Raw genomic sequence first — 25992 nt, 5'->3', positions numbered from 1 at the left:
TGCTTATCTTACCCTGCCAAGGTGGCTGAGTTTCGTTTGTTAAAAGAAGTTCCAATTTCAAAAAGTAACATATCTTCAGAGCCATCAGTTAAAAGGAAGTTATAGGGACAGGACACAGAAGAGTCAATATAAACCTTTCCATTTGACATAGGGTTTTCTGAAGTTAAGAATGGTTAATAGTTTTGGCTTCAGAAAGCCTTGTATTCCCTGATACTTGTTGAAAAATTAGTTAAATAATTACTAAGGAAAGTGTCAGCTATCAAATAACTAAAATATATGATTATCACCAAACTTATGCTTTGGGAGAAGCAGGTTCAATTTCATCAGATATTATTTCAACTGACATCTTTTATTTCTCCTATAAAATTAAATTCATAAATTTGCTGTCCTTCTAGGAGCTGACCTGTCTTGCCAGGAAATTGACTACTAAGAGCCAAGAAGCCTGATTATAAAACACCTTGGAAAATTGAAAGTGATTAATCAACATGTTTCAAACTTCTGGATTTTGGGGTTTTAATGAAATTAGAAATTACTAGGGAAAAATGTCAACAGTACTTCTCATGTTCAAATTTGTTACAAAATTTCAATATCAAAGAGTGAGTGTGTTGCAGAGCAAATGAACCTCTAAGATGAATATGGTTAATTCTCCAGAACAGCAAGATATAAAATCAAATGATGTTGCCTAAAGCTTTCTTTTTTTCTGGAGTTGGATAACCTAAATTATGTAACCTCTAATGGATTTCCACTCTATAAGATATCAGACATCATCCCTGAAGATGAAAAAAAAAATTTTTCTATTGCATGTGAACTCAGTAGAAAGAGTAAAAACTATGACTGGATGTGCTTTATGGAGTTTTGCACTTTGTTGACAGAAAACAATGTTTGAATCAGTTACACTTTGAATATGGTAATTACAAAAATGAGAAAGAGGGAGCTCTGACAAATATGGATAAATTTTCTACTTTTTGTTTAAAAAATTAAATTTAACAGGCTGACATTAATCAACAACAGTATATATATTTTGGGTAAACATCTTGACATCATTTGGACAGTCAATTATATCCATCACCCAATCTCAAATCATCCTCCATCACCTTTTATTTGTCCTCCTTTATATTCTTCCCAAAATGCCTCCCATGTCACACTCCTCCACATCTCTCTCCCCCTGGTAACGACTGAACTGTTATCTATGTACACTAGTCTAAATTTATTTCCCACTTATGTGTATAATCATACAGTTTTTAGCCTTTTCTGATTTACTTACTTCACTCAGTATAATGTTATCAAGGTCCATATGCCATTGTTCATTATTGCTGAGTAATATTCATATATATATATATATATATATGTGTGTGTGTGTGTGTGTGTGTGTGTGTGTGTGTCCACCCTTCGCATATATATATGCGCTACCTCTTATTTATATAATCCTCTATCAAAGGACACTTTGGTTGTTCCCATGTCTTGTTTACTGTGAATAATGCTGCGATGAAAATGAGGGTGCATGTGTCTTTACATAGAGATGTTTTCAAGTTTTGGGGGTATATATCCAGTAGAAGAATTGCTAAATTATATGGTCGTTCTATTCTTAATTTTTTGAGGCACCACCATACTTTTTTCCATAATGGTTGTAGTAATTTACATTCCCACCATCAGTGAATAAGGGTTTCTTTTTCTCCACAACTTCTCCAACACATATTATTACATGTCTTGTTGATAATTACTAATATAACAGGTGTGCGTTGATATCTCATTGTACTTTTGATTTGCATTTCTCAAATACCTAGTGAAGATGAGCATCTTTTCATATATCTGTTGGCCATTTGTATGTCTTCTTGAGAGAAGTGTCTGTTCAGGTCCTCCAACAATTTTATAATTGGATTATTTACCTGTTTATTGCTGAGCTTTCTGAGTTCTTTATACCTTTTGAATTTTAACTCCTTATTGAAACTTCAGTTTGAAAATATCTCCCATTTAGTTGGTTGTCTGTTTGTTTTGTTGTCAGTTTCTTCTGTTGTTCAGAAGCTTTTAATTTTGATAAATTCCCATTCATTTATATTTTATTTTCCTTCCCATGGTTTTGGATTCAAATTCATTAATTTTTCTCTATGGCTGAGGTCCATGAATTTAGTATCTATGTTTTTTCTATGTAATTTATTATTTCAGATCTTATATTTAGGACAATGCTCTATTTTTAATTAATTATTGTGCATGGGGAACAAACTGTCATCAAGTTTTATTCTTTATAATGGAGCTTTCCAATTTTCTCAGCACCATTTATTAAAGAGGCTTCCTTTTCTCCATTATGTATTTTTGGCACCTTTTTAAAAGATGGTTTGCCCATATATATGTAGTTTTATTTCTGGGCTTTCAATTCTGTTCCATTGGTTTTTGTGTCTGTATTTCTGCCAAGACCATTCTGTTTTGATTACCATGTCTCAGTAATATAATTTGAAATCTGGTATTGAAATGCCCTGGTCTTGTTCTTTTATCTAACAATTGCTTTGGCTATTAGAGATTTTATTTTATGGTTCCATGCAAACCTGGTGATTTTTTGTTTAATTTCATAAAAAATCGCATTTGAATTTTGATTAGAATTGCTTTAATTTGTATTTTGCTTTGGGTAATATGGCCGTTTTGCCTATATTTATTTTTCCTATACAAAAACATGGAATATTTTTTCATTTAATTGTGTCTTTTCTGATTTCCTTTAATAATGCTTTGTATAGTAGTTTTCAGTATATAGATCCTTTACATTCTATTTTATGGTTATACTTTTTTTTTTAAATAAATTTTTATTAATGTTAATGGGATGAAATTAATAAATCAGGGTACATATATTCAAAGGAAACATGTCTAGGTTATCTTGTCATTAAATTATGTTGCATATCCCTCGCCCAGAGTCAGATTGTCCTCCGTCACCCTCTATCTAGTTTTATCTGTGCCCCTCCCCCACCAACTCTCTCCCTCGTTCCCTCCTGCGTCCTCCCCCCACCCCTGGTAACCACCACACTTTTCTCCATGTATCTTAGTCTCGTTTTTATGTTCTACCAATGTATGGAATCATGTAGTTCTTGTTTTTTTCTGATTTATTTATTTCACTCCGTATAATGCTATCAAGATCCCACCATTTTGCTGTAAATGATCTGATGTCATCATTTCTTATGGCTGAGTAGTATTCCATAGAGTATGTGTGCCACATCTTCTTTATCCACTCTTCTATTGAAGGGCTTTTTGGTTGTTTCTATGTCTTGACCACTGTGAACAGTGCTGCAATGAACATGGGGCTACATGTGTCTTTACGTATCAATGTTTCTGAGGTTTTGGGGTATATACCCAGTAGAGGGATTGCTGGGTCGTAAGGTAGCTCTATTTTCAGTTTTTTGAGGAACCACCATACTTTCCTACATAAAGGTTGTACTACTTTACAGTCCCACCAACAGTGGATGAGAGTTCCCTTTTCTCCGCAGCCTCTCCAACATTTGTTATTACCCGTCTTGTTGATAATAGCTAATCTAACAGGGGTGAGGTGGTATCTCATTGTAGTTTTGATTTGCATTTCTGTAATAACTAATGAAGCTGAGCATCTTTTCATATATCTGTTGGCCATTTGTATTTCTTCCTGGGAGAAGTGTCTGTTCATGTCCTCTTCCCATTTTTTTATTGGATTGTTTGTTTGTTTGTTGTTGAGTTTTATGAGTTCTTTGTAAATTTTGGATATTAGGCCCTTATCTGAGCTGTTGTTTGAAAATAACATTTCCCATTTAGTTGGCTGTCTATTTATTTTGATATCATGTAGTTTTTGTTCTTTGTTTTGTTGATATGGTGTATTACGTTAACCGTTTTACATATGTTGAATCATCCTTGAGATTCTGGGATGAATCCCACTTGATCATGATGTATTATTTTTTTAATATGTTGTTGTATTCGATTTGCCAGTATTTTGTTTAGTATTTTAGCATCTGCATTCATTAGAGATATTGGTCTGTAGTTTTCTTTCTTTCTGCCATCCTTGCCAGGTTTCGGTATTAGGGTTATGTTGGCCTCATAAAATGTGTTTGGAAGTATTGCTTCTTCTTCAAATTTTTGGAAGACTAGGAACCAAGTCTTCTTTGAATGTTTGATAGAATTCACTAGTATAACCGTCTGGGCCTGGACTTTTATTTTTGGGGAGGTTTTTAATAGTTTTTTCTATTTCCTCCCTGCTGATTGGTCTGTATAGGCTTTCCACTTCTTCATGACTCAGTCTAGGAAGGTTTTATTGTTCTAGGAATTTATCCATTTCTTCTAGATTGTTGTATTTGGTGGCATATAGTTTTTCATAGTATTCTACAATAATTCTTTGTATATCTATGATGTCTGTGGTGATTTCTCGTCTTTCATTTTGGATTTTATTTATTTGAGTCCTGTGCCTTTTTTCCTTGGTAAGTCTTGCCAAGGATTTGTCAATTTTGTTGATCTTTGCAAAGAACCAGCTCCTTGTATTATTGATTTTTTCTATAGTTTTTATGTTCTCTATTTTGTTTATTTCTGCTCTGATTTTTATTATCTCCTTTCTTCGGCTGGTTTTGTGTTGTCTTTGTTCTTTTTCTAGTTCCTTAAGGTGTGAAGTTAAGTGGTTTACTTGGGCTCTCTCTGGTCTGTTCATATAGGCCTGAAGTGATATGAACTTTCTTCTTATTACAGCTTTTGTTGCATCCCAGAGATTCTGATATGTCTTATTGTCATTTTCATTTATCTGTATATATCTTTTGATCTCTGCGCTTATTTCTTCTTTGACCCATTCATTTTTTAGAAGTATGTTGTTTAGTTTTCACATTTTTGTGGGTTTTTCCCCCCCCCCCTTTTCGCAGTTGCATTCTAGTTTCAAGGCTTTATGATCAAAGAATATGCTTGGTACAATTTCAATTTTTCTAAATTTGCTGATATTGTCTTTGTGGCCCAACATATGGTCAATTCTTGAGAATATTCCATGTCTCTTTGGGATGAAGTGTCCTGTAGATGTCTATCATATCCAGGTGTTCTAGTATTTCGTTTAATGCCAATATATCTTTATTGATTCTCTGTTTGGATGACCGATCTAGAGCCGTTAGCAGTGTATTGAAGTCTCCAAGTATGATTGTATTTTTGATAGTTTTTGTTTTAAGGTCAATAAGTAGCTGTCTTATATATTTTGGTGCTCCTTGGTTTGGTACCTATATATTAAGGATTGTTATGTCTTCTTGATTCAGTGTCCCCTTAATCATTATAAAATGATCATTTTTGTCTCTAAGTACTTTTTCTGTCTTGTAGTCAGCATTATTAGATATGAGTATTGCTACACCTGCTTTTTTTGGGTGTTGTTTGCTTGGAGTATTGTTTTCCAGCCTTTCACTTTGAATTTGTTTTTATCCTTGTTGCTTAGATGTGTTTCTTGTAGGCAGCATACAGTTGGATTTTCTTTTTTAATCCACTCTGCTACTCTGTGTGTTTTTATTGGTAAGTTTAATCCATTTACATTTAGTGTAATTATTGACACTTGGGCGTTCCCTATTGAAATTTTATAAATTGCTTTCTGTTAGTTTAGTGTCTTGTTTGATTCTTCTCTTTTGTTTTTCTACATTTGCTCTTGTTTGTTTGTATTCCATACTTCTTTCCTCTGTTGCTACCTTTTTTAAGTCAAGTGTTTTTGTGGTGGTTTTTCAAGGGTGGTTACCATTAAGTAATGAAAAGGGTACCTACCATATTCATTGTAGTACCCTATCTTATGAGTATTTCTGTGCTTCATCATCCTTTGCTACTGTTAATCTCCATCCTCTCCCCCCTTTTTTTCTTTTGTTGTCACAGTATAAATTTGGTTTTATTGTGTTCTTGGTGGAGCTGTTACTTGTGGTTTTGTTTTGTTTTGTTCTTTGATCTGGTTGGAAAACCCCTTTAGTATTTCCTGGAGTGGGGGCTTTCTGATGATAAATCCTCTTATCTTTTCTGTATTTGTGATTGTTTATATATCTCCTTCGTACTTGAAGGATAGCTTTGATGGGTATAGTATTCTTGGCTGAAAGTTCCTCTCTTTCAGGGCTTTAAATATTGGGGTCCACTCTCTTCTAGCTTGTAGAGTTTCTGCTGAGAAATCTGATGATAATCTAATAGGCCTTCCTTTTTAAGTTGTACTCTTCTGTTCCCTGGCTGCCTTGAGAATTTTTTCTTTGTCATTGGTTTGTGTCATCTTCATTATGATCTGCCCTGGAGTGGGTTTGTTGGGGTTAAGAAAACTCGGTGTTCTGTTTGCTTCTTGAATTTGAGGCTTTAGTTCTTTCACAGGCTTGGGAAGTTCTCATCTATTATTTGTTTGAGTATGTTCTACTTTCTATTTTCTTTCTCTTCTCCCTCTGATATACCTATTATTCTTATGTTATTCTTTCTGATGGAGTCAGACAATTCCTGTAGGGCTTTCTTGTTTTTTATTATTTTTGAGTCTCTTTCTTCTTCTCTCTGTTGTGCCTCAAGTTGCTTGTCTTCTATTTCACTAATCTTATCTTCTATCTGGGCTGTTCTATTAGCTAAGCTTGTTACCTCGTTTTTCAGCTCGTGAATTGAGTTTTTCATTTCTGTTTGATTTGTTTTTATAGTTTCAATTTCCTTGGTAATATATTCTTTGTTATCCTTTAGTTGTTTTCTGAGCTCCCTAAATTTCCTTTCTCTTTTTTTTTTTTTTGTATATCTCTGAGTATTTTTAGGATTTCTATTTTAAATTCTCTGTCATTTAGCTCCAAGTTTTCCAATATGTTAAATTTTTTCTCCATAGGTTTTTCCACATATATTTGTGTTACCTCTCTATCTTTTATATCCATAATATTTAATTTCCTTTTTCTTTTTTTTCTTTTTTAAATTTTTTTTTAAATTTATTTATTCATTTTTTAGAGAGGAGAGAGAGAGACAGAGAGGAGAGACAGAGAGAGAGAAGGGGGGAGGAGCTGGAAGCATCAACTCCCATATGTGCCTTGACCAGGCAAGCCCAGTGTTTCGAACTGGCGACCTCAGCATTTCCAGGTCGACACTTTATCCACTGCGCCACCACAGGTCAGGCTGATTTCCTTTTTCTTATTGGCATCTGAGGGTGGTCTTATTGATAGCACTAATTAGAATTAATAAAGAATAAATAGGAAAAAAAAGGAAAAAAGAAAAGCACCTCACAAAAAAAACAGTAATAATTTATTATGTCCCCCTTTTTTCTTTCTTCTCTTCCCCTCCTCTCCCCTCCTTAGGGAAATATCATGATGACCTGTGAATTATATTATGCTAAATGGAACAAAAACTGCCTATAATGGAGGGCCTGTTTTGGGGTGAATAGTTCAAGGGGCAAAAAAGGGAGTAGGGACCTACTAAATACAAAAAAAAGGGGAACATCTTAGACAAGTATAAAATGATTTACTTGTAAGTGATTGTCGACTAAGAGATATAATGTCAGAGGTAAGAGGGAAACAGAAAAAAGGAGGAAAAATATAATAATTAAAGAAGAAAAAATATAAAAAATATTAATAAAAATCTGTTGTATTAAATGGAGCAAAGACTAAATACAATGGAGACCTTGGGTTGGGAGGAATGCTAATGAGTTAAAAAGCAAAGTAAAAAGTACCCAAAATGCCACAAAAACAAACAAACAAAAGAAACCCAAAAACAAAAGCAAAAAAAAAAAAACACAAACAAAAAATCTTGAGTCTCAAATTAAATTGTTTGTGATTGAGGATTGAATGGGCAGAAAAGTAAAAGGAGAAAAGAAGAAATTAATAGAAAGGAAAAAATAAGAAAAAGAGAAAAACTAAGGAAGAAAAAATGGAAAAGAAAAAAAAACAAACAAAAGGGGAGAGAGTGATAGTTAAGGTTTTTGGAGTGTAACGCTAAAGGAGAGTAAGGATGAAGAAAATAAATAAAATGTAACACTCATGGATAGTGTAGTTCAAGAAAAGGGAAGCATAAGATGGGCAGAGAATAAAAGGACCGAGGTGGCGGAAATAGAAATAATAATAATAAAGGCAATAAGATAGAAGAAACAAACAACAACAACAAAAAAATAGTGGAACAAGTTATAAATTCTGTGGATTTTTCTTGATTTTGAGAGGTTTACTTCTTTCTTTTTCTTTTCTCTCCCTCTTCCTGTTCAGTGACTCTGTATCCCAGGCTCTGCCCCTGTGTCATGCTTAGGTAGAGATTTGCAGTTGATGGGATTCTATGGCAATGTCATATAATTGGCTTTAGTCTCGTTGGTAGTCAAGGCTAGTTGGCGTTTGCAGGGTCCAACAATGAGAGAGTTTGCTTTCCCGGAGCCTCTCTCCTAGTCTCCCCTTCCTGAATTAGCAGCATGGTGATCCAGCTATGAGGCTGCCACTGCTTCTGCCTGGGGATTAAGAGACTCAAAGAGCTGGGAAATCCCCACTCTATCCCCACTCAGCACAAGGCTTTGGGTAAGGTTCTGGCAGTCAGAGCCTCCAGCGTAATCAGGCAGGGCTGGGAGTCAATTGTTGTCAAGGTGACTGTTCAGCACCTAGCATTCAATTGGACCACTCAACCCAGGCTTTCCACACCTTGTAGCCTGTTTTGGCTGGAAAGAAGAGGCACTAGTCGCTGCTTGTTGTATAGATCTTAACATCTGCCAAGTTCCTCTTGTTAGCGTATATCCCTGAATATGAAGGCTCTGTCAATCAGAAGTTTCCCCCACCCCTTTAGCGAGAGGCACTAAAAAATATCACGCCTCTTGTCTTGGATCGCTGAACTGAGAGAGATCTTATCAATTATAGCCCTGTGGGTGCACAGATTTCATGGGTTAAGCTAATTTCAGTGATTGGATGCACAGCTGTGCTCCAGAAAGTATTTCAAGCTGCCCGCGCATCCCTCCCCCAACGCTTGATTGTTAGCTTTAATGGCTGGGTGAGGTGCCCCGCCCATGGAGAGAATCTCTGGAGTAGGGAAGATAGCTTTGGCGCCCTTCCCGCTTGCCTTTTCGCTGGTGGCTGGGGTGCACTGGGCGCGTGGGAGAATGGGGCACTCTGGGTGTGTGGGCACGTGGGGTGCTCTGGGCATGTGGGCAAGTGGGACATTCAGGGCATGCGATCAAATGGGGTGCTCTAGGCACGCCGGTGGCTGGGGACTCTCACTCGCAGTGTGTGGGCCGCTTGGGACGCTTGTGGTGCAAGGGAGCTCGCTCTGCGACTGGACCATGGCACGGGGCGCATACGCGCGGTTTCTCATGGCACACCGGTGGCTCCTCGCAGAATGTGGGCGGGCAGTTTCACGCGTGGTTTGACTCACCACAGGCGTACTCCCTCCTTGGCTTGAATGAACTTCCGTGCGGTAGTTAGCTTCTTTCACACCCTCAGCTCCGACCTGTCTCTCAGATTCAAGTGATAACAGTCCTTTCGCTTTCAGTGTGTGTGGATCTCCAGAATGCTCTGAGGATATATTTTTCTGTGCCTAGTTGACAAATTTGTTGAGATTTTGGGGAGATCTGTCGGAGGCGCTGCTCATGGTGCCATTTCCGTGATGTCACTTTTTATGGTTATTCTTAGTTATTTTTTTCCACTGTAAAAGAGATTATTTTTTTTTATTTTTTTTTCTGAAGTTTCATTGTTGGCATATATGAGAGCAATAGACTTTTTTTATATTATTTTTTTATTTTGTGACATTATTGTATTGTTTTATTGTTCTTAATATATGTTCTGTGGAGTATTTGTTTTTTATATATATATACAAAATCATATCATCTGCAAAAAGGTAAACCTTTACTTCTTCTTTTCCTAAATGAATGTCTTTTATTTCTTTAGCTTGTCTGATTTCTCTGGCTAAAACTTTCAGCACTATGTTGAATAGGAATGGAGAAAGTGGGAAGTCTGTCTTTTTAATGATTTTAGAGAAAAATTTTTAAAATTTTTTACCTTTTAACATATTAGCTGATGGTTTGTCATATATGGCCTTTATTATGTTGGATATTTTCTTTCTATACTTATTTTATTGAGTGTTTTAAACATAAAGCATTGTTGTATCTTACTGAATGTCTTATCTGCATCTTTTGATAGTATATGATTTTTGTCCTTTGTTTTGTTGATATGTTGTATTACATTAATCAATTTACACATGATAAACCATCCTTGTACTTCGAACATAAATCCCACTTGGTTGTGATGTATTATTTTTTTAATGTGTCACTGTATTCGATTTGCTAGTATTTTGTTTAGGATTTTTGCTTCACTATTCATTAGAGATATTGTTCTGTAGTTTTCTTTTTCTGTATTGTTCTTGCCAGGTTTTGGTATGAGTGTCATGATGGCCTAAAAAATGTGTTTACAAGTATTACTTCTTTTTCAATTTTTTAAAAGACTTTGAGAAGGATAGAAACAAAATCTTCTATGAGTGTTTGGTAGCGTTCACTACTTTAGCCATCTAGTCCTGGACTTTTATTTTTGGGGAGGTTTTAATAGTTCTTTTTATTTTCTCTCTGCTTATGGGTCTAGTTCGGCTTTCCACTTCTTCATGATTCAGTCTAGGAAGATTGTATAGTTCTAGGAATTTATTCATTTCTTCTAGATTGTTGAATTTAGTGCCATATAATTTTTTATAATATTCTACAATGATTTTTTTGTATATCTATGATATCCGTGGTTATTTCTCCTCTTTCATTCTAAATTTTGTTTATGTGAGTCTTTTCTTTTTTCCTTAGTTAGTCATGCCAGAGGTTTATCAATTTTATTGATCTTGTCAAAGATTTAGCTCTTTGTTTTAATAAATTTTTCTAGTTTTTCTGTTCTCTTTTATTTACTTATGCTCTTATTTTTACTTATATTGCTTTTTTTGTTGGTTTTGGCTTGACTTTGTTCTTCTTTTTCTAGTTCCTTAACATGTGATGTAATGTTAGGTTGTACACTTGGACTCTTTATTTTCTCTGATGTAAGCCTGTAATGATATAAACTTTGCTTTTATGACAGCTTTTGCTGTATCACAAGTATTTGGATATGTTTTGTTTTCATTTTTATTAATCTGTATATATCTTTGATCTCTGCTTTTATTTATTCTTTGACCCTGAAATTTAGTAGAATTATGTTCTTTAATTTCCACATTTTTGTGGGTTTGTTTACTTCTTTTTTAGCAACTGAATTCTAATTTCAAAACCATATGGTCATATTTCAATCTAAAATTTTTTATGTTTGTTTTGTGGTCCAGCATATGATCCATTCTTGAGAATGTTCCACATACAATGGGGAAAATGTATTTTTTGAAGTTTTGGGATGAAATGTCCTGTAGAAGTCTGTTATGTCTATATGCTCTGGTGTTTCATTTAAGGCTGGTATTTTTTTTTATTGATTTTGTGTTTGGATGAATGATGTAGAACTGTCAATGCTATATTGAGATTTCCAAGTATGATTGTGTTTTTGTCTGTTTTTTTTTTTTTTTTTTTTAGATCAGTTAGTATATATCTTATATATTTTTGTGCTTCCTGGCTTGGTGCATATACATTAAGAAGTGTTATGTCTTCTTGATACATTGTCCCCTTTATCATTATAAAATGTCCATCTTTTGTTCTGATTAACTTTGTTGTCTTATAGTCAACATTGTCAGATATGAGTATGGTTACACCTGCTTTTCTATAGATATTATTTATTGAAGAATCATTTTACAACCTTTCACTTTAATTTTATTTTTGTCCTTGCAGCTTAGATATGTCTCATGAAGGCAGAATATGGTTGGGTTTTACTTTTTGATTCAATCTGCTATTCTGTGTCTCTTTATTGGTAAATTCAATCCAATTACATTTAGGATAATAATTGACACTTGAGAATTTCCTATAGTCATTTTATATATTGCTTTCTAATAGCTCTGTGACTTGTTTGGTTCTTTTCTTTCACTTTCTTGTCAGTTTTTTTTTATAGTATTAAATACTTTTTTCCCCTGTTTCTTCTTTTTTTAAGCTACATATTTCAGTAGTGGCATTTGTGTGTGTGTTTAACATTAAGTTATCAAAAGAGAAATTGTCATATTTACAAGAGGCCATTATCTCATGAGTTCTTCTGCACTCCATCCTCCTTTGTCACTGCTGATCTTTATCCTCTCCCTTTTTAGGATATTGTTGTCATAGATTATTTTTTCTTTTTATTGTGATCTTGTTGGATCTTTTATTTGTAGTTTTGTTTTGTTCTTTGTATCTAGTCAGATAAACCCCTTAATATTTCTTGCAGTGAGGTTTTTCTGATGATAAATTGCCTCAGCTTCTCTATGTCTATAAACATTTTTATTTCCCCTTCATATTTGAAGGATAGTTTGATGGTTATAGTATTCTTGGTTGCTAATTTTTATCTCTCAAAACTTTAAAAGTTTGGGTCCACTCACTCTCTTCTGGCTTGTAGAATTTCTCTGAGAAATCTGGTGATAACCTAATGGGCCGTCCCTTATATGTTATATTCTTCTTTTTCCTAGCTGTCTTGAGGAGTCTTTCTTTGTCTTTGATTTGTGACAATATCATTATGATGGGCCTTGTAGTAGGTCTGTTAGGGTTCAGGTAACTTGGTATTCTGTTTACTTATTAGATTTGAGGCCCTAACTCTTTCCACAGGCTTGGGAAGTTCTCATCAATTATTTGTTTAAATAACCTCTTCATTCACTTTTCCCTTTCTCTTTCTTTTAATTTATCTGTTATTCTTAAATTGCTCTTTCCAATGAAGTCAGACACTTCTTGTAGGGCTCACAATTTTTTTTTTTTAATTTGTGAGTCTTTGCCTTCTTCTTTCTGTAGTATCTCAGTTTCTTGTCTTTGATGTTACTGATTCTCTCCTCTATCTGGTCTGTTGTATTAACATGATTGCAACCTCATTTTTTAGTTCATGTATTGACTTCTTAATCTTCGTTTTGTTATTTTTTAAGTTTCAATTTTCTTGGTGAAATACTCTTTTTGTTAAGTAATTTTTTTGAGTTTACTAAATTACTTGTCAGTGTTTCCTTGTATCGCATTATTTTTAGAGCTCTAATTTTGAATTCTCTGTCATTTAACTTTGAGGTTTCCATGTAATTGATTATTTTCCCTACAGATTTTTCACATGTCTGATCTATATCTCTGTCTTGCATATCCATGATATTTTTTTCTTGATGACATTTGATAGTAGTATTATTTATAACTTTAATAAAAGGCAACTAAAAAATGAAAAATAAAAATTGGAAAAATAGAGTGAATAAGTGAAAATTAGAAGACTAATAAGTAAAAAATAACTATAAAGAAAAAAGAAAAAGAAATGAGAAAAAATTAGAATAAAAAAAGGAACTAAAAACAAACAAAACACCACAAAAATAAGAGTAAAAGGTATAATAATTTGAAGGAAAATGCACTTCATTTGAGTAAGAAAGAAAAAAGAAGAAAATGGAGAAAAGAAAGAGTAAAAAAGTATCAAAAATAAAACCCTTTTTAAGAATAAGAATAAAAAATATAAAAACTAAGGATAATGAAACTCAAAGGGGAAAAAGAGAAAGAAGAAACAGAAAAAAAGAAAAATCAAGAAAAATATATATATTTTTTTACTTTTGAGAGGTTATTTTTTCCCTTTTACTGTAGTTGTCTCTGTACTAAAAGGCTCTATGAGATGCTTGGGTGCAGCAAAGCTGTGGCATTACTGTGGTAATGATGTTGGGATGGTTCCTGTCTCATTGGTGTTTGGGGCTTGTTGTTAGGGCTTTAAGTTTCAACTTTACAGTTTCAGTTTTACAAATTTGTTGCTGCTTTATGGATCTGTAGTTTTATGACTCTAGCAGTGGCAGTCACCAGTGCTCATACTCACCTTCCAACAGACTAAGGCTTCAAACACCAGGCTCTTCTGTCTCTCAGGAGAAAGAGTGGCCACAGAGAGTCAGCTATGGCAGAATTGGTAGGGCCACTCCTCCCACCATGAGGGAAATGAAATGGAATATACGAGGCTGGGAGCTGCACTTTGGTCCTTTCTCTGACACTGCCTGAAATGTGGACCATGGGTAGAGTTGGGTTTACACACTGTGAGCCATTGGTGCCCAAGTGTCATGCCTGCTGAACTTCAAGAGCCAAGCATGAACAGATCCAGTGAGCCTCAGTTCCATGTGGGTCTAACTCCATGGGCTAAGCATGAGCAGATCGAGTATACCCCAGGGCGGTGCAGGACAAACTCCACTGGGTTAAGCTGGAACAGATCAAGAAAGTGAGAAGGTTGTGTGTGTACACAGTGCCAGTGATCACAAGTGGAGCCCAGTGATGTGGGCAGACCATGGGATCCCAGGCCATGTCCCTGCTCTTGGTTGCACCCACCTTAATTCAGCTCCTTCACCTCTGCCCCTCAGCCTCTCCACTTCTCCTGGCTCCAAAAGGAAATCCACACTAAGCACGACCAGCTAGGAAAGAGAAAAATTCAGTCCTCCAGCTACTCTCCTTTCCAGAGTCCACCTCAAAAGTGTTTTATTTTCTCCCCTCCTTTTAAATCCCTCCCATCTTCAGACTCTTTAGTAGTGGTCCTTTCAGGCACAACTATGAGCCCAGCTGGAGTCCCTTCTCCAGATTTTAGTTCTTCAATTGGTTGAAATTTCAATGGGAGAGATCAGGAGTATCTCTCACATGGCCATTTCTCTGAAGTCATCCTCTAAAAAAGATTTTGATTCCAATCCTAGCCCAATTGCTAGCATGTTGTTTGACTTTGAGCAAGTCGTTTGTTCCTTTGGGGCTTCAGTTTCTTTTTCACAGTGAAAGTGATGTTCTCATTGATGGTTTCTGTTTTCTCTGTAACTCATGAAGGCTCAATTAGTTAAACATGTCAGATGACAGCATGTAAGTCCTGAATTAATAGGTTAGTTAGCTTGATCGGACAGTGGCACAGTCAATAGAGCATTTGACTGCAATGCAGAGGGCCCAGGTTTGAAACCCTGAGGTTGCTGGCTAGAGCACAAGGTCATCTGGTTTGAACAAGACTCATTAGCTTGAGCCCAAGGTTGTTGGCTACAGCACAAGCTCATCTGGTTTGAACAAGACTCATTAGCTTGAGCCCAAGGTTACTGGCTTGAGCAAGGGGTCACTTGGTCTGCTGTATCCCCCTGGTCAAGGCACATATGAGAAAGCAATCAATGAAAAACTAAAGTGCTGCAACAAAGAACTGATGCTTCTCAACTCTCTCCCTTCCTGTCCCTATCTGTTCCTCTCTCTGTCTCTCTTTGTCTCTATCACACAAGAAAGTAGGCTTGTCAGTTCAATTCTTCATTTAAACATTATTTGGAAGCCTTACACTAAATAATTGAAAATATGTCCCTTTCTTTTCCTCTTTTCATTCAGATGTTTTAATACTAGGTAGATGTTAAATTTGTGGATCTAAGCCACACTGTCTAATATAAGTTTAAAGAAGGGCTGTTTTCTGACAGAATGTATATTTCCTCGAGCAACTTGTACCATTGTTTTATATTGGAACTTGGTCTATTTCTAATATTTGGCAACAATATAAATATATCACCTTCAACTTTGGAATAACTAAGTTGATTTTTATTATATATAACAGGTCACACCGACTGGTACTCAATCAGACTTCGAAGAAAATAGATTTTTTTACAAAGGTTGTTTTTTTCTGAATATCCTCTTATTACTTTCATTTTATTAATTTAGCCTGGAAATATAACATAATCTGTGCATCAGTTGGATTATCTTTGGGAAGAAGATAACAAAACAGAATTAGGAATGCAAAAGTTTATTGGTAGTAATGCCTAAGAAACGTTAAGCAAAGGAATGACTAGAAGAGGGTAGAGAAAAATTTTAGAATATGATGCTGTTTTGATACCTGTGAAAAGGAAAGGAACAGAAATTAAGACTAGATGAAAAGTGTCAGACTAAGGTGCACACCTCAAAAAACTTTATGCAACCCAATGGAGCACTGTTAAGAAAAAAAATCATTAAATGACTCTTTCAATGTGAAGATAGATATGGCCGGACCCTAATACCCTTGCTATGGTCAGTTATTGGTTAGAGGATTGCCATAAAGAGCATAGCTGAGGCAAAACTTGAAGATGCTAAAAGATAGAGGCTGTCAGATAAATGCATTCTTTGTAGCTGAATGCAGGATTTTGTTTTGTTTTGTTTCTTCTTGAAGGGAGATCTAGGCAACATACTTCCATAAGTTCAAAAAATGGCATTTTTCTATGATATTTCACACTGAGCCTACAATAACCTGCTACAGCTTACCGTGTTAAATCTAAATTGATCTTTAATTTTACATAGAATAAAATATTTAGGAATACATTTTACAAATAAATATAAAGCTTATATTTTGAAAATGACAAAATAGTGTTGAAACAAATTAAAATAATATTCTTGTATCTCTTGGTGTTATGTTCCAAGACATCCAGTGCATGCCAGAAATCTTGAATAGTACCAAATCTTATATGTACTATTCTTTTTTATATATATCCACACCTATAAAAAAGTTTAATTTATAAACTAGACAAAGCAATATTAACAACAATACATAAAATAGAACAATTATGACAAGATATTGTAATATAATTAATATGATTGTGGTTACTCTCAGCAAACTAATACAAATTTCTTATTCTTTCTTTACAATTTCACTCACTGAAAATTTATTCTTACTGTAGATCTTAGCAACTTTAGCATATAATTTTTAATTTTCTTATTAAGTGGAGAAATTTAAGAATGTACTTTATGTTTCTGTTTGTTTTGCTTTGTTTTGGGTTTTTTTGTTATATATTTTGGCATGTTTGAATTATCAGCACCACTATTCTTGTGCTTTGTAGCTATTAATAAGTAAAACCAAGGTTACTCAAACACAGATCCTATGATACCACAACAATTGATCTGATAACCAAGATGGCTGTCTAATGGGCAGGTAGCATACATGGTATGGATACAATAAATGAAAAGATAAATCTTGACCTCGGAAGGATGGAGTGGTATGGTAAGAGATTGTATCATGGTACTTAGAATGGCTTACAATTGAAAACTTATGTATTGTTTATTTTTGAAACTTTTCATGTAATATATTCAGACTGTGGTTGATGACAGGTAACTGAAACCATGGATAATGAAACTGAAGATAAGGGAGGACTACTGAAAAAAAGATGTAAATAAATGGAAACCTATCCAATGTTTACAGATCAGAAGACACAGTATTGGTAAGATTGTAGTACTCTCCAAACTTACTATAAACTCAGTGCAATAGCTTTCAAAATTTCAACATTCTTTCTGTTTTTCTCAGAAATTGACAAGGTGATTCCAAAATTCTTATAGAAACTCAAGATATCCTGAATAACCATTACAATCTTGAAAAAGAAGAATAAAATTAATGCATTCACATTTCATTATTTCAATAAACAAAACTATCTGATACTAGCAAAAGAATATACATATAAATCAATGGAATAATACTGGTTACCAGAGGGAAAAGGACAGGGGTGTGGTGCGAAGTAAAGGGGGCCAAATATACAGTGACTGAAGATGGTTTAATTTTGAGTGATGGCCACATGATAAAATATACAGATTAAATGTCATAGAAATATACACTTGATCCTATTATTATATATAACTTTATTAAGCAAAGTTACCCAAAAATTTATTTTCAAAAATAAGCAAAGTACTGGAAGCTCAAAACAATAATAAGTCAACAAATAAAACTTAGATTCCAAGAAAAAACAAAAACAAATATTAACAACAAATATTGAAAAGGGTACTAAGACCATTGAATAGTGAAAGGAATAGTCTTCTCAAATGATGCTGGAACAACTGGATATCCACATACAAATGAATAAATTCTGACCCCTACCTCATGCAAAATTAGCTTAAAATAGATCAAAGAACTTAAAGTAAGAGCTATAATTGTAAAGTACTTAAAATAAAACATATGGTTTAATCTTTTGACCTCAAATTTGGCAATAGCCTCTTAGATACAACACCAAACGGACAAGCAACAACAACAAGAAAAGATAAATTGGACTTTGTCAAAACTTTTAAAAACATTCTTTAAAAAACACTATTGGCAAAATAAAAAGTCAAGCCTCAGGATGGGAGAAAATATTTGCAATATCTCTGACAAAGTTCTGTTACCCAAAATATATAAAGAATTCTACTGGATATATACCCCCAAATCTCAAAAATATGGGTACATGAAGACACATGCACCCCCGTGTTCATCACAGCATTATTCACTGTGGCCAAGACATGGAAACAACCAAAATGTCCCTTGATAGAGGATTAGATAAAGAAAATGTGGTACACATATACAATGAAATACTACTCAGCCATAAGAACTGATGACATAGTATCATTTATGACAACATGGATGGACTTTGATAACATTATACTGAATGAAATGAGTAAATCAGAGAAAGCTAAGAACTGTATGATTCCATACATAGGTGGGAGACAAAAATGATACTCATGGACATAGATAAGTGTGCAGTGGTTACCAGGGGAAAGGGAAGGAGGAAAAAGGATGGGGTGGGGGTCAGGGGAGGGACATAAAGAGGCACAAATATAAGACAACAGAGGATGATTTGACTTTGGGTGATGGATATACAACATAATCAACTGTCCAAATGATGTGAAGATGTTTGCCCAAAATCTTTGTATTCTAGTTGATCAATATCACCCTGTTAAATTTAATCGTCTAAATAAAAAATTTAAAAAAAAATGCTTATACTAAACAATAAAAAGACAAATAACCTTATTAAAAGTGTGATTTATATAGATATTTTTAAAAGAAGACAATAAGCACATGAAAAGGTGTTTAATATCATTAGTCATCAGGTAAATGCAAATAAAAACACAAGGAGATTTCATTTTATACCTACTAGGGTGATTTTACAAATAATTTTTTGGAGGAAAATAACAACTGTTGGTGAGGGTGTGAAGGAATTGGGACCCTCATAAATCACTGTAGGAATGTTAAATGGTGCAGTGACTGTGTGAAACCGTTTGGCACTTCTTTTAAAAGGTCAACATAGAGTTGCCATGTTACTCAGCAATTCCACTTCTACTATTATATCCAGGAGAACTATAAACACGTGTTCACACAATTATTTAGACATGAGTATTCATAACAATCTTATTCTTAATAGCTCCCAAATGGGAACAACCAAAATGTTTATCAATTGATGAATGGATTAACAAAATGTGCTATATCCATTCAATGGAATATTATTTGATCATAAAAATGAATGTTCTAATAGAAAAACCCTTGAAAACATTATGCTAAGTGAAAGAAGGAGACATATAATTTCATGTATGTAAAACATTATTCAGAATAGGCATACCCATACACAAAAAAAGCAACTGTCAAGCACTTGAATCAAAGGTGGATTGTTATAGGTACTAGGTTTCTATTTGAGGTCTGAAAATACTCTGAAGTTAAGAAATATACTAGTGAATACACAAATTAGGAATGTACTAAGACCCACTGAATCATACACTTTAGTGAACTTTATGGTATGTGAATACTACTTCAATAATACAATTTAAAGACAAATATAGATAGCAAACAGGCTGACAGCTGTTGGGGTTATAGGGGAACTGAGTAGGTGATGGAGGGACTGAACAAAAATAAAAATCTTGGAGATAAACCATGTGTTGATTGCCAATGGTGGGGAGTTGGGGAAGGTGGAGAAGGGTGGAGGGAGGATAAATGGTGATAGAAGGAGACTTGATTTGGGGTGGTGAGCACATAATATAGATGAAGTGTTGTGGAATTTAACACTTGAAACGTATAATTTTTTTAACCAATGTCACCACAATAAATTCAGTAACAAAAGCAAAACAAGCAAAATCAGTACACAAAAGAAAAGCTGGCCATAAGGAGAAAAAGCTTTTAAGAAGGGATCTTGGCCCTGGCAGGTTGGCTCAGTGGTAGAGCGTCGACCTGGTGTGTGGAAGTCCCGGGTTCACAGGCAGGGGCACACAGGAGAGGTGCCCATCTGCTTCTCCACCCCTCCCCCTCTCCTTCCTCTCTGTCTCTCTCTTCCCCTCCTGCAGCTGAGGCTCCATTGAAGCAAAAGATGGCCTGGGCACTGGGGATGGCTCCTTGGCCTCTGCCCCAGGCGCTAGAGTGGCTCTGGTCATGACAGAGCAACTCCCCAGATAAGCAGAGCATCGCCCCCTGGTGGGCATGCAGGGTGGATCCTGGTCGGGGGCATGCGGGAGTCTGTCTGACTGCCTCCCCGTTTCCAGCTTCAGAAAAAAAAAAAAAAGAAGGGATCTTACCCCAGACAAATTATGTCCTATAAGAAACACAATACAATGCAGGATAAAAAATGTCATAAAATTCATGTAAGGTGCTGAGTCAAAGCAATGGAATTCATTTATCAATTCAAAATAAACTTACTGAGTACTAATCTTGCTGCAAGTATATTTTAGGGTCTGGGATTCTGGACAGGAACAAAATACAGTCTTTTTCTTCAAGGATACTATTGTTTTGAAATAAACTAGAAAGTAGACAATTTCTTTTTTTTTATTTTATTTAGAAAATTAAATTAATGGAGTGCCATTGATCAATAAGAGTTCATAGATTTCAGGTAAACATTTTTAATAGCACTTGAACTTGATTATATTGTGTACCTATCACTGAACGTAAAATTATTTTCTGTTACTATGTATTTGTCCCTTTTTACTCCTCTCCCCCACAACCTTCTCTACACAACCCCCTCTTTTTGGTAACCACTTCACTTTTATTTACGTCCATGAGTCTCAGTTTTATATCCCACCTATGTGTAAAATCATATAGTTCTTAGCTTTTTCTGATTTACTTATTTCACTCAGTATAATGTTCTCAACATCCATCCATGTTGTTGTCATAAATGACAATATGTCATAATTTCCTATATAAGTGCTATCAATTCGGAGAAGAAGCACCTGCCATAGAGACAGTCAAAAGAAGCTTTCTGTAGGATACTTAATATGAGCTGAGCTTTAAAAAAATAAGTAGGGTTTAGCTAAATGAAGGTGGTAGCAGTAGTGTGTGAGGGAAGATGGTGGAGATGGGCATTGCAGCATGAAGAAGCTTCTGTGCTAAGCTAAAAGGTATGAGCCAAAACATAAATAGTAAGACATAATTTCCAAATAGGAAAAGTCCAAAAGACTTTTAAAATTGTTGTTAGGTTTCTCCCTCCTCAGGAACCTAAGTCTTCAAATACCTATTTTCTTTAGTTTATTATTTCCTTTATTCAGTAGACAGCTTGCTTTTATCAGATACAGTGACTCTATTTAATATGGAGACAAAGGTAAAGGTCAATTTGTGGAACCTCACGGCAACAGTAAAGACAGCAAGACTGGAATTCTTAGAGACAACCACAAGTCATGACCTTTGCCAGCAGTGTCTCTCCTAATGTTAAAAAAAAAGTAAAAAAGATCTGTCTTAGTTTTTGTGTCTCTTTATGCACTTAGGATAATGCTACTTTCCTGCCAGGCATGTCACTGACTCTTGCTATGGACTTCCTTCCCTTCTTTTCAGTTATTCAAGAGATTGAAGCATCAAATAGTCTAGTGCTTATATTTTAAAATAAGGCTTTTTGTTATTTTATTCCAGGTAAGACATGATAACACAAAACTGAGAAGGAAACTGAATAGTATGGAGTCATTATTATGGAAATAAACAACATTATTCATTCTCTAATTAAGAACAGTACCTTGTCATTAGAGAACAAATGCAGAAACAAAAGGCTTAAATAGAGTGTTATGTGTGGAATGTATAACAGCCTGAAAAGTGTTAAAATTGATAATTTTGAAAAATAGAGTGATAATTTGGTGTTTGATACCCTATATATTTTTCCCACTTAAGAGGTACAATAAGGCATGTTATCTGGTTTTAGCTTCCCTGGTAGTTATGTGCTTGACCAGTAACTGAAGCTGACTGGTTCCTGTTGCTTAATCTCTCAACTTGGAAAACTTTTTTATCAAAATTCCAGGAAGTGCCCATTCTCCTGGAGTTCCTCATATCTCATTATCCACTCCTTAGTAACTTTTGCTGCTTTTTCTCCTTTGTTCAACCTCTAAATATTAAGGACCTCAGGGGTTGGCACTATTTCTTTTTCTCTTCTCTGACACATTTTCTATTGGAGAGTTCATTCAACTATATAGCTTTGATATTGTCTATTTTTTTTAAAGTAAGTGAGAGGCAGGGAGGCCAGGAGACAGACTCCTGTGTGAGCCCTGACTGGGATCCACACATATCTGCGCGATGTTTTGCACTTCTGGGACTGCTGCTCTGTTGCTCAGTAACCAAGCTATTTTACCACTTGAGGTGAGGCCATGGAGCCAACCTCAACACCCCAGGCCCAACTTGCTTAAACCAACTTAGCCATTGCTGCAAGAGAGGAAGAGAGAGAGAGAGAGAGAGAGAGAAGAAAGGGGGAGGGGAAAGAGGAGAGAAGCAGGTGGGTGCTTCTTCTGTTTGCCCTGACCAGGAATTCAGCGCATTACTTCCACATGCCAGGCCAATGCTCTACTACTGAGCCAATTGGCCAGGGACTGATACTGTCTATTAACTAATGACTCCTAATTATATTTTTAGGTTTGACCTGTGCTCCAGGTTGCAGTCTTGTACCTGCAATTGCCTTTGTGTATGTCTATTAAGAGGCTAAATCTTTCTTATGTTCAAAACAAAATTTCTGATTTTTATTTTTCTTGCCCCAAATCTTGCTTCTCCCTTAATCCCTCCCAACTCAGCTAATAACATCACTGCCCATTAGTAGCTCAAGTTAAGGCCCATAGATTCCCCTCTTTTCCTTTCTTATCCATTAACAATTTATATTGATTCTACCCCCAAAACGTGTGGTGAATATATCCATTGCTATTCATCTTTACTGTTATTACCTTAATCAAATCTGCCATTATTTTTCACTTAGACTATTTTTCACTTAGTCTTCCACATTTACTCTTCCTCCCTTCAATCTACTTACCACACAGCAGCTACAGTTAATTCCTAAAATGCACAGCAGATTATGTTACTAGCTTAAAATCCTCCACTAGTATCATCTCATATTTAGAATAAGGTTCAAACTCTTTACCATGGACAAGTTCTCAACAAATACATGTTAGATAAATTAATATAAGAATGTAGGTGAGACATCAAGTTGTTTATATAACAATGGTTTGAGTTAAGATACCATATACTTATAACTATAAAGTTTATTTAGATCTAGTTTATGAAGAAATGTATGCCCAAACCCTATATGTTTTGACCACTTTTTACTACTCTCACCTTAGCTGAGATTGCTCTTGGATTGCTTATTATATACCAACCACACTGCATTTTTCATCCCTATAAAAATCCATTAAAAAAGAAAGACACATGAGCATTAAAAGATGGGTAAAGATCACTCTGTAGTAAAACCTACTTCAAATTAGTTTAGAATTAATTAATTGGATCCTGTAAGAGCAAATATCTTAAGGTATTTTTGTAGCAATGGTTAAATAAATCAAGTAGAAAGTTTTCAATATTGCTTCTATTCATCTGGAAAAAAAAAGATACTAATATTACTTTACTGAACTCATTTTAATCAGCAGATGAAAGGAAGTGGGAAGTGCAAAAATGCGAGTTGGAAATGACCATTTTAATAGATTCTTTAACTTGGAATTTATGTCATTTATGTCATCTCTGCACTTTTTCAGCAATTATTTTTGCTGCTGTCTTCCTTTACAGTGATGTGTATTATTGAGCACCCTCCCACCACTTCCAAGAAGTCTCATTTTCCTGTGTGTTTCTGTAGCTTCTCAATTTGTTTTTTAGCCCCCTCTGCTGGCATTAAGAAGGATGCAGAGTTGGTTTCTTCTGGAATTGTTAACATTATCTAGAGTACACAGGATGAAAATAACCATATTGAAAAGCAAATCCTGGAGGGAAGGGGGGAAAGCGTTGGGAGAAGAGGGGCAAGGGGGTTGTTGAGGGGAACATGAGGGAGAGGGGAGTGCATTTGGAGGGACACTAGAACCTATGTAAACACAATTAATTAAAATCAATAAAAATAAAATAAAGGGCAACTTTTCAGTTAGAGGAAATTAAATGATATCTTGATTCTTACATTTTAGTGAAATCATCAATTGGGATATTTATCAGGCACAGTCTGAATGAATCAGTCAATCAAAATCCATGTTAACAAAACAGCAATGTGGGTCCTTTACTTTTTCATACTAAACATTGAACCTATGCAAAGTTCATATAGTCTCTTCAGATTCTCTTGTTTCTCAGTTTGACACAATGAGATGTGTATATATGTGTTTTAAAAGCAACAGAAATATATGTAATGCATGGTAGTGAATCTATCGACCTGTTTCACCTTCTTTTCTTTTATACTTCTTTTTAAGTAAGTCTGAGGGTGTTAATGTTTACATATTCAACATAACTGATGACATGATTTTTTTTTCTCTAACAACTGAATATTCACTAGAAAATATTGATCAAGGGTTGATTTTTTTGATAAATTTAGGAAGCACCAATTTGAAGAGGAAAGTGAGAGTTACAAGTGTTTTTTTCTGAACTGTAACTGAACTGGCTGTATGACCATGGGAAAGGAGATTAATATTTATGAACTTATTTCATTAATTACAGAATAAAGAAATTATATAAGGCCATCTCTAATGATTTGATGTTAATTGATATATTATCCACCTAAAGGGTTTTCCAGTGAAAGCTGTCTACTAAAGATTTATCTGAACATTTAAACTTCTTTATTTTACATTTTAAAAATTTGCATGTTTTATGTTTGGCCTGTGAAATAAATAAGCAAACAATGTCTTTTATGAAAAACTTAGAACATTACTAGCAATATAAACTCTGGTTATATACATTAGCAATATACAGTATATTCCAGTTATATATATTTGATTAGTTTCTGGCAGTCTACAGGAGGTTGAGAAGAGCTAAGATGATGTGAAACCAAAGTAGACACATGCAAGAGTAAAAAGGGTGAAACAGAAAAATATCTGAAAAGGAATCTTTTTTTTTTGAAATTTGTCTGTGAGCAGAAGCAGCTGGCAATTTAAACTTTGGAAACCTTACCCTAAGTACCCTTACAGTAGGATGACATATTAATAAGATGAATGTGTCTTCTTAGGAAACAGTCAACATAAAATGCAATCTGTAAAATAAGTTCCCAACTTGGAAATTATAAAAGGCACTACAAATATATTAAAACAGAAAAGATGATGTAATGAAAAGTAACAATTGAGGGTAATTATATCAAAGTCCAGAAAAAAGATAATTGAAGTGGGCCCTTGTTGGCATATCCAGCTATGTGCATGGAGATAGTACCTGGACCATTTAGCACCTGGTTTGAGAGCACTTGGAGTGGAAAGAACACTCCTTAGTCACTAGAGTCTATGACATTTTTGCATCCTCCCTCCAGCAAGACATAGTTCTTATCAAGCCACCTTTAGATCTTGTGATCTTTCTTCTAAGATTGGTTTTATTTGGCCAACAGAGACATTTCAAATTCCTTGTAACTTTTATTTATAATATTAAATTAATAGATTCAAGTGATAATTTAGTCAACATGACCTGGATCATTCCTTCCTAAGACAATCATCACTAGTTCAGAAAAATAGGGCCTAAAGGTAAAAAATTAGACCTTTTTCATTGACTGTCAGCCTCTTCATTTGTGCCATGTGTTTTTTCTTCCTAAAAATTGCTCCTTCATATGTTTCCTCTCAGTACTTGAATTTCAATTTCTAATCTCTTATCTCCTCACACTCAGCATATAAATGTGTTTAAATGCCTCTAATCCTAAAGAAAAATCACTCAGATGGTGCTACAACCAGCCCCACTGTCTGATATGCTCTCTCCCTTCTTCTCTTCTCAGAAAACCTTTAAAGGTTAGCCTACTTTGGATATTTATTTTGGTATCGCTCATTCCTTTCCAAAACTAAACCTACAGCACTCTACATAACTATTATTCATTTTCTGTCATAATTTTATGCATATTGATACCATCTATCTTTATTTTATCTGGGCCATACTAGGTCATTTGGTCTCTCTAAAA

This window comes from Saccopteryx leptura, chromosome X (assembly GCF_036850995.1).
Source record: "Saccopteryx leptura isolate mSacLep1 chromosome X, mSacLep1_pri_phased_curated, whole genome shotgun sequence".
Classification (NCBI taxonomy): Eukaryota; Metazoa; Chordata; class Mammalia; order Chiroptera; family Emballonuridae; genus Saccopteryx; species Saccopteryx leptura.
The sequence above is the reverse complement of the archived record's forward strand: the minus strand, read 5'-3'. Positions refer to the sequence as shown.